The sequence below is a fragment of the Hypomesus transpacificus genome, chromosome 1, assembly GCF_021917145.1.
Source record: "Hypomesus transpacificus isolate Combined female chromosome 1, fHypTra1, whole genome shotgun sequence".
Taxonomy (NCBI): domain Eukaryota; kingdom Metazoa; phylum Chordata; class Actinopteri; order Osmeriformes; family Osmeridae; genus Hypomesus; species Hypomesus transpacificus.
The window spans coordinates 4,286,783-4,300,681 of NC_061060.1; positions in this window are offsets into that span (position 1 = coordinate 4,286,783).

The following is a 13,899-nucleotide window of genomic DNA, read 5'->3' on the forward strand; positions in this document are numbered from 1 at the left end:
AATAAAATATGTGACTATTTTTTTTAAGGTTTTGCTCTAAGATAAAAAAAAGAAATTTGTGCAGGAGGGTTTTAACCAGTCCAAACTCCTCAAGCAATATAGCAAAGCACCAATAGAGGCAGGAATAAATGGAGCAACAGTCACTCTTCCTTCTTTTAATAGGTTAGTGATTATAACAGTGAAAGTGTTAGACGGTGGTATAGTTTTGATGTATTTTCTGTATATTGTGGCAGTGATGCCGTATAGTTATTAGTTGGTCCAAGTATTCAGCAATCCATATACTTGAAAGAATTTTCTCAGCATAAACCATCGGTTTTACCCCACTTAGGAGTTTTAGTTTCCAAGGTAGTTCCACGTGTTGTAGACTGCAGCAATGGCAGTGATAGTTCCAGTAAAGGTCAGCTTTAGGGTATTAGTCATTTATTGGGTGATGAAAAAGGGTGTCCTCACCAATGTTTAACCAAACGTACACCCTTATCTTGTTCTCACAACATGCCTTTAACAATACCAGAGGTAGTAGCACCGTTACTCTATCTGATCTTTGTTTAAAAGGCCAGGGTTCATACTTGAGGCTCATATAACAGCAGCTCACATAACCAACTTAACAATAAAAACATGCCTCAACACGTATGTGGGCTGGTATAATATATATTACACTGAGTAATTAAGTAATTTATGCAAAACAATAGTCATTTAATGCTTTTGACAGGTTGTGGCAGAGGAATTTAGAGGAATGTAAAGAAACTAATCTGCTTTACAGATTATGATTAATCTTTTAATTACTCTATTATAATTAGGAAACTGAATCAATGTCCCAATCAATGTACATACGAAGCTGATGTAATAAAGGCTATTGCAGATTTATGAGGAACATTTTCCGTCCTGATTATATCAACCCATAAAGCAATTTGCAATAATAATGGTAGACTTCTCTGTAGACTTCAGACATTTTGCGAAGGCGGCATGGAAATACCAATGATAACAACTGTGCATGAACCACCCAACAAGTTTGTTGGCTTTGATGAGGGTCCCTAATTCTGTCTCTCTTCCTGGTTCCCTCTGCACCCCACCGTTTGTCTCCATCTCTGTTCTTTCTTTCTCTTATTGGACCAACATACCAAAACATTGCATTGGGGGGTTGAAACTGATTTGTGAATATTGCTTTGAGCATTACATCCAAGAGATAGCATGATGTTGTAAGAATATTTTGTTAAATAAAATAGATGAAAAGACACTGACTGTTTCAAACAGTGGGAGTACCTGTTCTTTCTATGGACTGAGGTGAATCTAGGGAAACTATGATCCCTTATTTCTATAGCCTGGTAAATCCACTTGAGTCAGTGTAGATGAGAGGAGTAGACAGGAGAGGAAACAGGAAGAAACTTTTTTACCTGAATGGACAAAAATGTTGGACCACAGACACACCTGGGTAGCGTTTAGCGCACTGCAGTTTTGTCTTACACTCATGGGTCCGGTCTAACGCTCCAGGATAAACAATTTTGTGTCTTGCTCAGGCAATTTTTCCAGAAGTCGAAGAGACGGCCTCAACTGTGCGGCTGGAATTATTGAACACGAGTCATTTGGCAAGTTCAAATCACCGATCAGGTGCCCAACAGTACAAACGGAGGTTGTGTGAAAATAAGTAATTATGTGTCCCCTGTGTGAATCGGGTACAAATGAGTAGTAGGCCACCCGCGTCAACGAAGAGCAAGCTTTTCATTGGCGTAGCTGGTAGTGGTGGCGCTTGGGAAGTCAGAGATGGTGAATTCGATTCACGGTGAGGGATGGTCCGGAAAAGCCTGACAGAGCTTGCAAGACCACGTCTGTTGCATACAATGGTAACATCAGACACAACACATGGGGAGTACTAACATTCTCTACACATGCAGAGATTACGACAACCAAAATTCACTAGGTTGAGATGGAAGTTCACTGTAGGAATAAATAAAAAAGATTAACGGAAATGCTCAACATCCCATACAGATTGCTAGGTCTACAACGGTGTTCAAGTATTTAGCAGTGGCTATCGGTGCATCTTTGACTGGGGTCTAAGGAACGCCTGAATAACAGAGTTTGGCCTAGAATAGGGGTCAGATGGCAGAGCAGTTAGGGAGTCGGGCTATTAATCAGAAGGTTGTTGGTTAAATTCCTGGCTGTGCCAAATTTTGTTGTGTCCTTGGGCAAGGCACTTCACCCTACTTGGCTCGGGGGAATGTCCCTGTACTTACTGTAAATCGCTCTGGGTAAGAGCGTCTGCTAAATGACTAAATGTAAATACCTGGTGTTTTTCAGGTAATGACTTCTATGGGCATTCAATTAAGAAACTGCATTTTGGCAAAATGGTTCATATTTACCTGTGCTTTGGGCGCAATATCCTGGCCGTTTGCCGCCAGCTCATCTAGCTCTCTATCACGTTGCTTACAGCCCTGCAGTGTCTCCTTTGTCATATTCAAGTGGCATTCATTACTCATGGGAGTACTGTTCAGAATCCAACATCCCACAGAGGAAGTGTTGGATTCTTAAGGATTGTATTGTGGTGACCGTGTGCCTTTTCATGCAACAGAATGTTCTTACGATTGCAAGTTGAGATGTTGACAGCAATGATTAAATGTGTATTGTCTCAGTCATGTGGGGACTATGTACAGTTTGTGTGATGAGGCAGGTCTTTGAAGGATAATCATTGTCTGCGTCACCCTTCCAGAGCTTTGCTCGGAAAAACAGGAAGAAGAAAAAGGGTGAAGACTAACTTACTAACATAAAAATAATTATGTGCTGAAGCAGGGTATTTGCATACTATAGACAGGACTGCAACAACCTCTTGTGTCCCATACAACCTGCAGGCCTACATTTTTGCAAAGGAAACCTTACATAGTAGATCTATTTCAAAAAAAGTGCTTGATTGACTGATTGATGGTTTTTATTTAAATGTTTTTTGGAAATAAATCACACAGTGTAATAAATTGCTGAAGTGGAGGCTGTTTGGGAGGAAGAGCAGCACTGCTCTCGTGTGTCGTTGCTCTTCCAGACTCCCACAACTTTCAAGGCCTACAAACTTTGTGGAAACCTGAGGTGGAATAATACCCATGAGATGACAGAGCTGCAGTATGGTCGGGCCCAATGTGTTTGCCGTTTATAAGGTTAATAAGCAAGACAAACAGTTTCAGAGTCTTTAGGTGGTGAGTATAGTAGACTCACACAAAACGCACAGCCGGCTGTATCTTGACAAAAATAGGATGTGGCAGCTGACGACAGAAGTTTTCCTTTCAGCTCCCAAAAAAGAAAAGAAAATGCTCTTCCAAGTAGGCTGAGAAATGAAAACACAAGACATTGGAAATTGGGTTCACAGTAGAGGAGCAGGCCCTTGAGCATAATAGGCCTCACCTCATCATAGAGGATATACCTAAGGGCAGCCCCTTGGAGCTGTTGCGGGCTGTAGCAGTTGTCAAAGGTATGTGCACTACATTATTTAATGTGTTTCTAAATTGGTATTACAAAAGGTATACATTATGAATGACTGTTTCAGTAACTGGACATGGAGTGACCTTGTTTCAGCCATCAACACTCACAGGAGAAAAGTAGTTCATGCAGCTCAATTTAATTATCTGTAAATTATCATCGTATAGTAATTTGTGTTTGTAAAGTGTTTGTCCATACAGACATAGAAAATAGAAGGCAAGAGATAGTATGCAAATGTTGTGTAGATTACAAAAATGAATGGTGTTGTTATACAGGAAGGTTGCTCTGAGTGCACATTTTAATGTAAATTTACATATTCATGTCTGGACCTGACTACTAACTGTCAATCTGTATTTATTCTTTATAGCACTACACATTTATCCATCTAGCGGACGCTTTTATCTAAAGCGATGATCAAATAATGCAAATATGGAGGGCAGCAGATAATGAAAGACTAGTTTCAAGGAATGGTCCTTTTTATTACTAGACACATTACAACAATAACATAATCTCATCAACAACATTTTATGATTCGAAAGATAATACATTGTATCAACAATAACATCCTATCTTAAGTACAACACTGTGACGTTTTGCATGTGCAGTCTGTTTTACAAGATCTGTGGGAGAAACTGGATTTAAGATTTGTCTATGTTCATCATAATCAATGGTAGCTCTACAGTTCGTACGTTATTAGAATCCTACATATTTTTGTATATTTTCCTAGTATTATGATCTGTATTTCTATGTGTCATGGAAGTTGTGGATGACAGGTCATCATGTCCTTAGCATACTCAACAGGACAGAACCTGGCATCTATGGACAGTGGTATGTGGGCCAGGTGGCTGGATAAGGCATTCTGACAGGCAGAGCTTGACTGATACATAAGATCTTTCTTGTCTGGGATTGAGAGTTTGCCTCGTTTTGTATAACACAATGACACTGCGTGATGATTTGCTCTGTTATTCTTCTATTATCCTTGAATTCCCTTTTTAAAAAAACATCCTCAGAGTTACTTTGCAGCAGACCATGTCCTTGTGTTTGATCAATTCGGTATTTTTGCAGTTCTGTTTCTTGTCTGGTGTTACTCTCTTTCCACTCGGCTGACTGATTAAGGCGCATTAACTCCAGAACCCCGACTGAACACTCCGCCAGTGGAGAACCTTTTTTCTTCCACTGATCTCACACACAACATGCACGTAAAGGTACATTTTGCAGATCCCCCACAATGATGTGCAAATAAGGGCTGCATAAGGACCTCTCATAAGACGACCTCCAGGTCAGGTAATCAGTCTAGATAGACTTTGAAGAGGTGCATCTTCAGACCTAGTAGGAGGGAGGGCAGTAAGAGAGAGGAGTGTAGTTCAAGAGGGAGCTCCTTCCCCAACAGAGGAGCAAGGATCGGAGCATGGCAAGGTGGGTGTGGGAATACTGCAGACACAAAATATCTGAGCTTTGTAGAGCAAACTGCCTGAGTGGGGGGATAAGGCTGGATAATGTCACAGAACTATGCCTGTTACATTCAGGAAGCACCATTTTATTGCAAAGGAAACATTATTTTAAAGAACAGTTGAGCCAAAAAACCTTTCTACGCAAATACAACTCACTGATAAGTGGACGGTAGGCTGCTGATATTTTTTAAGGCAGGGACTGTTTTTTGTGTAACATAACCTCTCACATCCAATAATCCATTATCCTAACTCTACTCTACATTAAGCACTGGCCCTATAAGAGTTTAACATGACATACATTTAGCTGAATCTTGGACATGCATCATGGGCTTACAAAATAGTAATGGATTATGTGACCATTAACCACATTGACAGAAAATGAACAATGGGAGTTTGGATTGGACATTGAACTCCACCCTTTTATTTAAATAGTTAATTGAGTCTACCTGTAAGAAAGGTCACTCCACTATGGCAAAAATCACCCCCAAAAATAAATCTACAAGGTAATCACATAACTGTTGACCCACGTTCAGCCAAGCTGCGCCAAGGCCACAATCAAATAGACTGAGTAACATCTGTATTGGTTAAACCGTCTGATAAGTGATCAAGACACATCAACCCACCTTGTCACTGGACCCAGACGATTAGCGACAAAAGTGTGTGGAGGAGTGTAACCTAGGAAACTATAAAATAGGATTGACTGACAACAACCAGTGTTTTCCGATGTGAAACAAGTGCCAAATCTTTCCATATCACATGTTCCAAATTCGAGTAAGACATAACAAGACTATTTTCAAAAGAAAAAAAGTTAGTTTTTTACATCAGTACTGAGTCATCAACCAACAGAGAAATGTATTAAAAAATCCTTTATGGGCAAGTAATTTTAACTTGCATATAATATGGATTACCTATTTTCTTTCTCCTCCATTCACCTTAATCCCAAATATATTTACCTTGTGGATGTAAATGATTTAGAGATAAGAGGTCTTCAATGTCTGATATGACATTGACTAGAAACTGTATAACAATAAACTGTTTGCAATACTACCGGATGATACAGAGAATGTTTGGAAAAGGACGTATCAACGCCAAGGGTCTGACAATAAAGTGCTGCTTTTGGTCCCAGTCTGTTTTTAGAACAATGTTATTGTAAGTCTGATGTAAGATGTGAGAGGGTGCAAGGGAGGACAAGACACACAATCATCCTTCCTCACATGCCTACCTCTCACATGTAAACACACCAAGATACACAGACTACACATACAGGTGGAAACTGCAGACACAGAACTGTTTCCAAAAGAGCTTTCATTAACATATTGTACATGTCGTCCCATTGAGTGAAATAAAGATCAAATTGGCAGGAATAATGGATGTGTTACCTGACAGGGTTGTCCCTTTCACCCCCTCTGAGACCTCGGCTCATCCACAAATAGCAGCACAGGCATGGGATTTGAATAGGCTGTTTTGAAGCTACTATGCAAGGACATTTCTTTGTTCTTTCCACAATCATTGCATGTCCCACCGGTATGGGGAAAACTGAACCACATGTATGTAACCTTTTAAACCCCAACAAATCTATTTAAAACCAACAATTATGTTTAATGTGATGAGTTATGGTATAAAAAGCCTCAAAGGAAATCAATTAAAAATCACAACATAAGTCAACCAACACACAAACGTGTCTCATAATACAATTTTAAGTACAACAGACCAACGTAGCTACAGGGCTGTAACAGGTGTAAAAGCTCTGCTCTGGAATTATTCTTGTTTGTGTATACATTGCATAGACTATAGAGGGTCATTGCGAATTAAATACATTGAAATAAGAAGCAAAACAGTGTCTATCTTGTGTATTGACACCCTTTATAACCCATGGCAAATCATTTGTTGTAGGACTAATAGCCATCTGAGTTGCAGAATTAGCAAAAATCAGACAAGCCGTTATCTAGCATGGCCAGGAACCGAACCGGCAACGGTTCGGTTCTGATTAATAGCCCGATTCCCTAACCGCTCAGCCATCTGACCCAATTATATGTTTCATATCATAATTAACAGTGACAGGGTGCTGACAGTGTGAGTTTATGTGCCAAAGGGCTTTGTAATCGATTGAGACAGGGCTTAGACATTGGCAGTAATGTGTTTGAATTTTATGAGAGTGCCGAGCAAATCATATCTTGATCAAAAAAAAGGTTTTTAGAACGCTTGTACTTGTCTTACACTTAAAAATATATTTTTTATGAATGATAGGGATTGGAGTAGGGGACAATATCATAAGAAAATCTGTTATCTCCTAAATTACCCATGGCTGAAAAGCAACCCACAATTGCAACATCATACAGGAAGTGTACAATAAAAAAAAAATTAAAAAAAGATTTATTTTTTTACCCACCAGAAACCTAAACTGACAAACAGGATAACTCAAAGAATGCATATATAGCATGGATCAATGAGTCAACATTGAGGATCCCACAATATATATTTTATGAAACGATGCACATTTGGTGTTTGGTGAGAAAGGGCAGTCATTAATCATGTACTTGGCACTGGTCTTGCTGCTTTGACATACTAGCCCAATGTGTCTCTGGTAATTACGGAGCAACTTTAATTAAGTAGATGTAACAGAAGGTACAACAGCCGGGCCCGTTCAAACCAACCCCTCTGAATGGTAAACTGTGACTGTTCTGTAATACTATGCACTTAGTCTTTCATTTCTACAAAAATTCACAACACTGAAACATTGCTTCTGTCCCCAGGCTTCCATTGCCACCGTATGTTCCTGACCCGGTGAGCATTCATACGTGATGGAAACTTCAATACACTTTCACGGCTTCATTGCTACTTGCCAAGCACTATATTTATCTTTTCAATCAGTTAATCTACATGAAAAAGGATGGGTCAATATTCAATAGCTACTCACAATGGATGTCAAAATTCGATATATCGTTTCAAACTGCACAGTCCAAGTTCTAAATGATTACTATCTTCTACACTCGATACCCCATTTTAACAAAGTGGCATTAATATGCAGACCTGAGTGCATTTGCGTTGAAGTAATTTTGTTAGGTACTTGACCAAGCAGCTCTTGCATGCATTGTCTGTAAGCCATTACATGGTACTGACCTTCCGAGCAGTGAATGGGACTGCACCCGACTACATCAAGTCTCTCCTCCAGTCTCCACCTATGGCCTTCTTCTGACAACCGTCTGGTGGTCCCACTCCTCAAGAGCGCCCGGTCCCAACACAAGCTCTTCTCCTGTCTGGCCCCCCAATGGTGGAATCAACTCCCCACCTCTTTCAGAGACACTGACTGTCTCCCCACCTTCAAGAAAAGGCTTAAAACGCACTTGTTCCGGGACTACAACGGTACTTAGGAATGATTTGCTGGACCTGATGCTAGTTTCCCTCCAGGATCACAAAGACTCTTATTGAGACTTGTTGCTCTTGTAGGTTAGTTGTAACGGATTTAAATTATTGTACTCGCTGTGAAATATTTTACTGTTGATTGCTTTTCTACAGGTACAGTACACCCTTGCACTTTTTGAGGTTCATTGTAACTTAGCTTATTGTACAATTGTAGCTTCATGTTTTGGCTGCCTGCAATGTTTGGGGCTATCTCGTTGTTATGATCAGTGGCCTATGCACTTTTGTAAAGCTCTCTCTTGGAAGTCGCTTTGGATAAAAGCGTCTGCTAAATGAATAAATGTAAATGTAAATTACTCCTGTTACCTCATCTATTTTCTAAGAGGATACTACAAACATTTTGCTTTTCAATGCATCTCTTTGAGAGAAGGGACAGGAAAGACCAATCACAGACAAGTGACAGACAAACAATCCTCTTATGGAATACCACTGCCTTACAGTCTGCCAGAGCAGCTTCAAGGTAATCCGTCATCATTCTGCTGGACCTTTCTGCAGCGTCTGATACGGTTAACCATCAGATCCTGCTCGCCAGACTTTCTGAAATGGGCATCACTGGCACTGCACTTCAGTGGATCTCATCCTACCTGTCGGGAAGATCCTACCAGGTCTCCTGGCGAGGCAAAGTGTCAGGACCCCGCCAGCTCTCCACTAATGTCCCACAGGGCTCTGTCCTTGGACCTCTTCTCCCTGTACACCACCTCACTTGGACCGATCATCACCTCCCATGGCTTCTCCTACCACTGCTACGCTGACAACACGCAGCTGTACCTGTCGTTCCCCCCAACTTATCCTGGGATCTCAGCTAGGATCGAGGCCTGCCTCACAGACATCTCCGCCTGGATGACCAAGCACCACCTTCAGCTGAACCTCGACAAAACAGAACTTCTCATCATCCCGTCCAAGCCTTCCATCTCCCACGATCTCTCAATCACCCTGGGATCTGCGACGGTGACCCCTTTATCCTCTGCCAGGAACCTCGGGGTTACCATGGATGACGAGCTCTCCTTCACAGCCCACATTGCTGCAGTCTCCCGGTCGTGTAGATTCACCCTCTACAACATCCGGAAGATCAGGAGATACCTGTCTGAGCATTCCACCCAGCTGCTAGTCCAAGCACTTGTCCTCTCAAAGTTGGACTACTGTAACTCACCCCTCGCCGGTCTCCCAGCATGCGCAACCCGCCCTCTTCAGATGATTCAAAATGCAGCAGCCCGCCTGGTCTTCAATCTATCCAGACGCTCTCATGTTACCCCGCTCCTCATCTCCCTTCACTGGCTTCCCATCACGGCCTGTATCAGATTCAAGACCCTGGTACTGACCTTTGGATAAAAACATCTTCTAAATGAATTAATGTAAAATGTAGGCCAAAAAAAGGAGCTGGGACCCCAAAAAAATGTAGGCCAAAAAAAGGAGAAACCCAAGATCCTGTTGAGGCCAGTAGTAGACCCAAGAGAGACAAGGGAGGACACCATGGGGAGAGACACATAACATAGCTTACCAGTAAAGAATTTGGAAAAGGCCATGGAGAAACCCAATAAGGAGAGACCACAGATGTGACAGGGGGCCGATTACACATTTAAAAGTTAATGAGTCAAATCTGATCGAATCATTCAGGAAGCAAATAAACAAGTTAATGCATAACGTCACCATCTTCCAGTAAGTCTCGGCTCACCATACGTAACCCCTCAGAAACACAGGGCAATTGTTTGTTTGTAAGGCTCCCCTGGACCAAAGGAAGTACAGGAACTTTCTGACCTCTTGTTTTTCTCAGCTGACTGAGTGTGTGCACCTACTGTACACAAACCTTTTGCAAAAAGTTCAATGTGAAGGTACAGAACCATGTCTTGTCGACTCTCCTTATAGACCATTATAATTAGATAAACATATTACCCCAATGCACATGAAAGCAGTTAATTCTAGGACACTGAATTTTGGTAAAAGCACCAAATTCTAAAACACTGGTTTGTCATGTAAATGTCCAGATTATTTAACTTCATAGGCCCCGTTCTGATGAAATGCGTACAAGCAAAGCTTGAGCAGTGGAAAGCTTAAGTGTAGATATCAAGAAATGACTGAAGCCAACCAGGGATACATGCAGCTGAACCAGATGTTTTCCCACATTGTCCACTAGATACGTTTTTCCCAGGCTTTGCTTTCTTGGGAAAGGAGCCAGGATTGGGAAAGTGTGAGAGAAGCGAGAACAGCATCCAAAATGATACTCAAATTGTTGTATTAGTTACATTTTTGGTCATTATGCATCATTAGTCCCGGTTTACACAGCATTATACATGGAATTGCAGTGCTACCAGTATGTACAAAACAGGCAACATGAGGACAAAATAAATGTAAAAGCCTTTAAAACATCTGTACCTATTGTTATAACTCACCCCCGTACCGGTCTGTTTATTGACATCTATTTGCCTTGTTATTTGTATTTCAGTTGGTTGAATTTGCCTGGGTCCATGTGGGTCGATGGGTATGACTCTATTTGCATCTCTGAGGTCTGCAGGGTCAGGCCGAAAGGACAACAGGGTGGAATATTGCTCCTGGGGTAGTCAATACTGTGACCTATTACTGATATCAAACAATTGGGAGTATAGTTGGGGTTAAGGACCACTCCAAATCCATGTGCTTTTGTTAATGTGCCCATTGCAAATCAAGTCACCATTACTGTATGTATGTAGGAATGTGTATAGATAGTGTACAGATTATACAGTACGCATTTTATACCAGGAAAGACTAAATACAGGACAAGTGTTTGTGAAAAACAACGTTTTTCACAAAATATATACATTTACTGAAGAGTTATGGGTGAGTCATTAACAGCTTCTGTAAAATTGCAATTATGTGAGAAGGGTTCATTCAAGAAAGAAAACCTAAAGCCAATGACGAGCCATTTGAAAGTTTGTGTAAGTATTACATTTATACTATATTTGCGTTTCTGTCATTTTAATCATGAAAGGTACATTTGGCTTTCTGTCTTATTAATCATGACTCTCACATCTGAGCTCATTAAGAGATCAATATTGACAATTTCATACCCCCCAGTAATACTGTTGTGTAATGGACATACATGCACACATGGCCCCCTCCCTCCCTGACACATGTCCTGGCCTAATCTACCGCTATGGCAAAATGACAAAACACATTTTCTGTGGTATGGGTCTTTTTCACGTACAGTCGGTCTCTTGTAAGAATCAAAGAACTGAAAAAGTGTAACATTTGTTGAACTGCATATATCATATAGTTAATTTTTGTATTCTTAAATGCTAAAAATAAAATGCATGAATCAACTATTCCTCATTTCAAGCAGTTTTTCATTGGTCAGCACTAAATTTCAATGTACATAAGACTACATCGAATACACTTTTTGCCACAACAGCAACTCAATCTTATGCTGGGAAATGTTTTGAATTAGATCCTTCTTGTCAATTACAACCAACTGTCACTCCAATGCCCTCTCCATATCTTCTGTCATTTATTAAAGTGAACATACAAATAAATGTCAGCATAACTGGAACTGTATACAATATAATTGGAAAGCTAATGTAATCCTCCATCCAGTGGTGTATAGGCTATAACTCAAAAAGCACTTTGTGGTCAATGAGCAAGTCATACCTTCTAAATGGTAGATTTCAAAATTCTGGAACTCACTAAAACATTTATAACACTAGAGCCAGTACACAGTATGCATTGTTAAAAGTACAGTAACCACACCTTTGTATCTTAGGATTTGTATGTATATTATGGACACTTGCTTGTCAAACATCTACTTTCAAAATCATGGGCATTAATATGGAGTTAGGCCCAATTTGCTGCAGTAGCTACCCTAAGAATTCTGGGAAGGCTTTCCAATAGATGTAGCAACATTGCTGTGGTATTTGCTTCCACTGAGCCATGTCTGTGAGATGAAAGCTACAATGTACTTAATGTGCCCAATGACCCTAGTATGTATCGCACAGAGTGTGAACGTTCCTGGCTAGTGATACAGAAGGTGGACATCTTCAGCTTGTGCATGACTTACCCAGCCACTTAATGTGATCCAGACAAAAAAAGTTAGCATACTGAATATGTACACTGAATACCCAGCTCATGTGACGCCTGGACCTTTAGCTGGCGAGTGTTCGACCCGGCACGTAATAGTTGGCTTTACCGGGGGAGCACTGGATGGTGATGCTATAGGCCTACATGTACAGTCGGCCTACGCAGCAAGAGTTTACTATGTGGAAATTATTTACATGAAGTCATTTAGCAGACGCTCTTATCCAGAGCGACTTACGGTAAGTACAGGAACATTACCCCTGAGGCAAGTAGGGTGAAGTGCCAGTGCCCAAGTACACAATGTCATTTTGCACAACCAGGAATCAAACCGGCAACCTTCTGATTAATAGCCAGATTCCTTAACCGCTCAGCCATCTGACTCCCCCTTATTAACTACAGGCATTAACTACTGTCAATGCCTGACCAACTGCACAAATTTAGCTTGGCATATACATATTGGCTTGACTGTAGAGACTCTACTTGAAACTTGGGGAAGCCCTTATCTTTCCCTCACCTTTGACTACTTACAGCTCCCCCTTCCAATCCTTCCATCCCCAAATTCACTCAATTTACATTTGACATTGTACTCTTTGTAAGTTGCTTGGCAACTCAAGATTGGCCTAGACTCACTGTCACTGGAATACACAAAATGGTACTTGCCTTTTGCCCATACAAAAAACTGGATTGACTACACAGAACACTGTTACACCACGGTTTTCTGATTAATCGAAACTGAAAATGCACCTATATAGTGGACACACTTGTTGCAAATAAGTATGTCAACTGAGCAGAGAAAGAAGCATGCTCAAGCATTCTCAACCTTGCTTCTACAGGAAGTTAGTTAATAGGATTGATGAATACATTAAAAGCCTATTGACTATTTAATAACAAAAGATTTGGGCTGGGTTGGGTTGGGTTGAAATGATCAACCCAAATTGAAACTTGCACAAACCATCACATGCTTGTATCACAAACACATCTGAGTCATGTACACAAATTAAAACCCAGTCCAGTTCTTAATGATGCATCCTTGTCCTTCTTCTGTAGGAGGACCTTGGCTATAAGTGAGAGGCCTCATCTTAACCATGGGCAAGTTTATAGATACATTGCTTTCTTCAGATCCATTTCTACCTATTCATTGAGAGAGAATGACTCACACACTCCTGAATACCACAGATAATCTTTTTCTTTGACCACAGTTTTCTCCACCTCATATTGTTTTTCTCTTTCTCTGAGTCAAGCACTTGTTGTCAAGGCAACAGCTCAATCGTCATCGCTAAAATAAAACCCAGATGGTTGAACTCTAATTTCTTCAATTCAGGTTGTTGAAAAGAGGATACTTTTTGTCATGGTGATGAACCATTCAAGAGAGATCAAAGCTTAAAGGTTAAACTGATAAAAACAATTTATTTAGATTCCTTGGGTTTACAAAATGTCAAGAAGGCATACCTGTTAGATTTATTAGGCAAATCTTTTAGGAAAGGGTTACATTAAGCCATTTGTTTAATTTCCACATTCAATTTAATGCTCT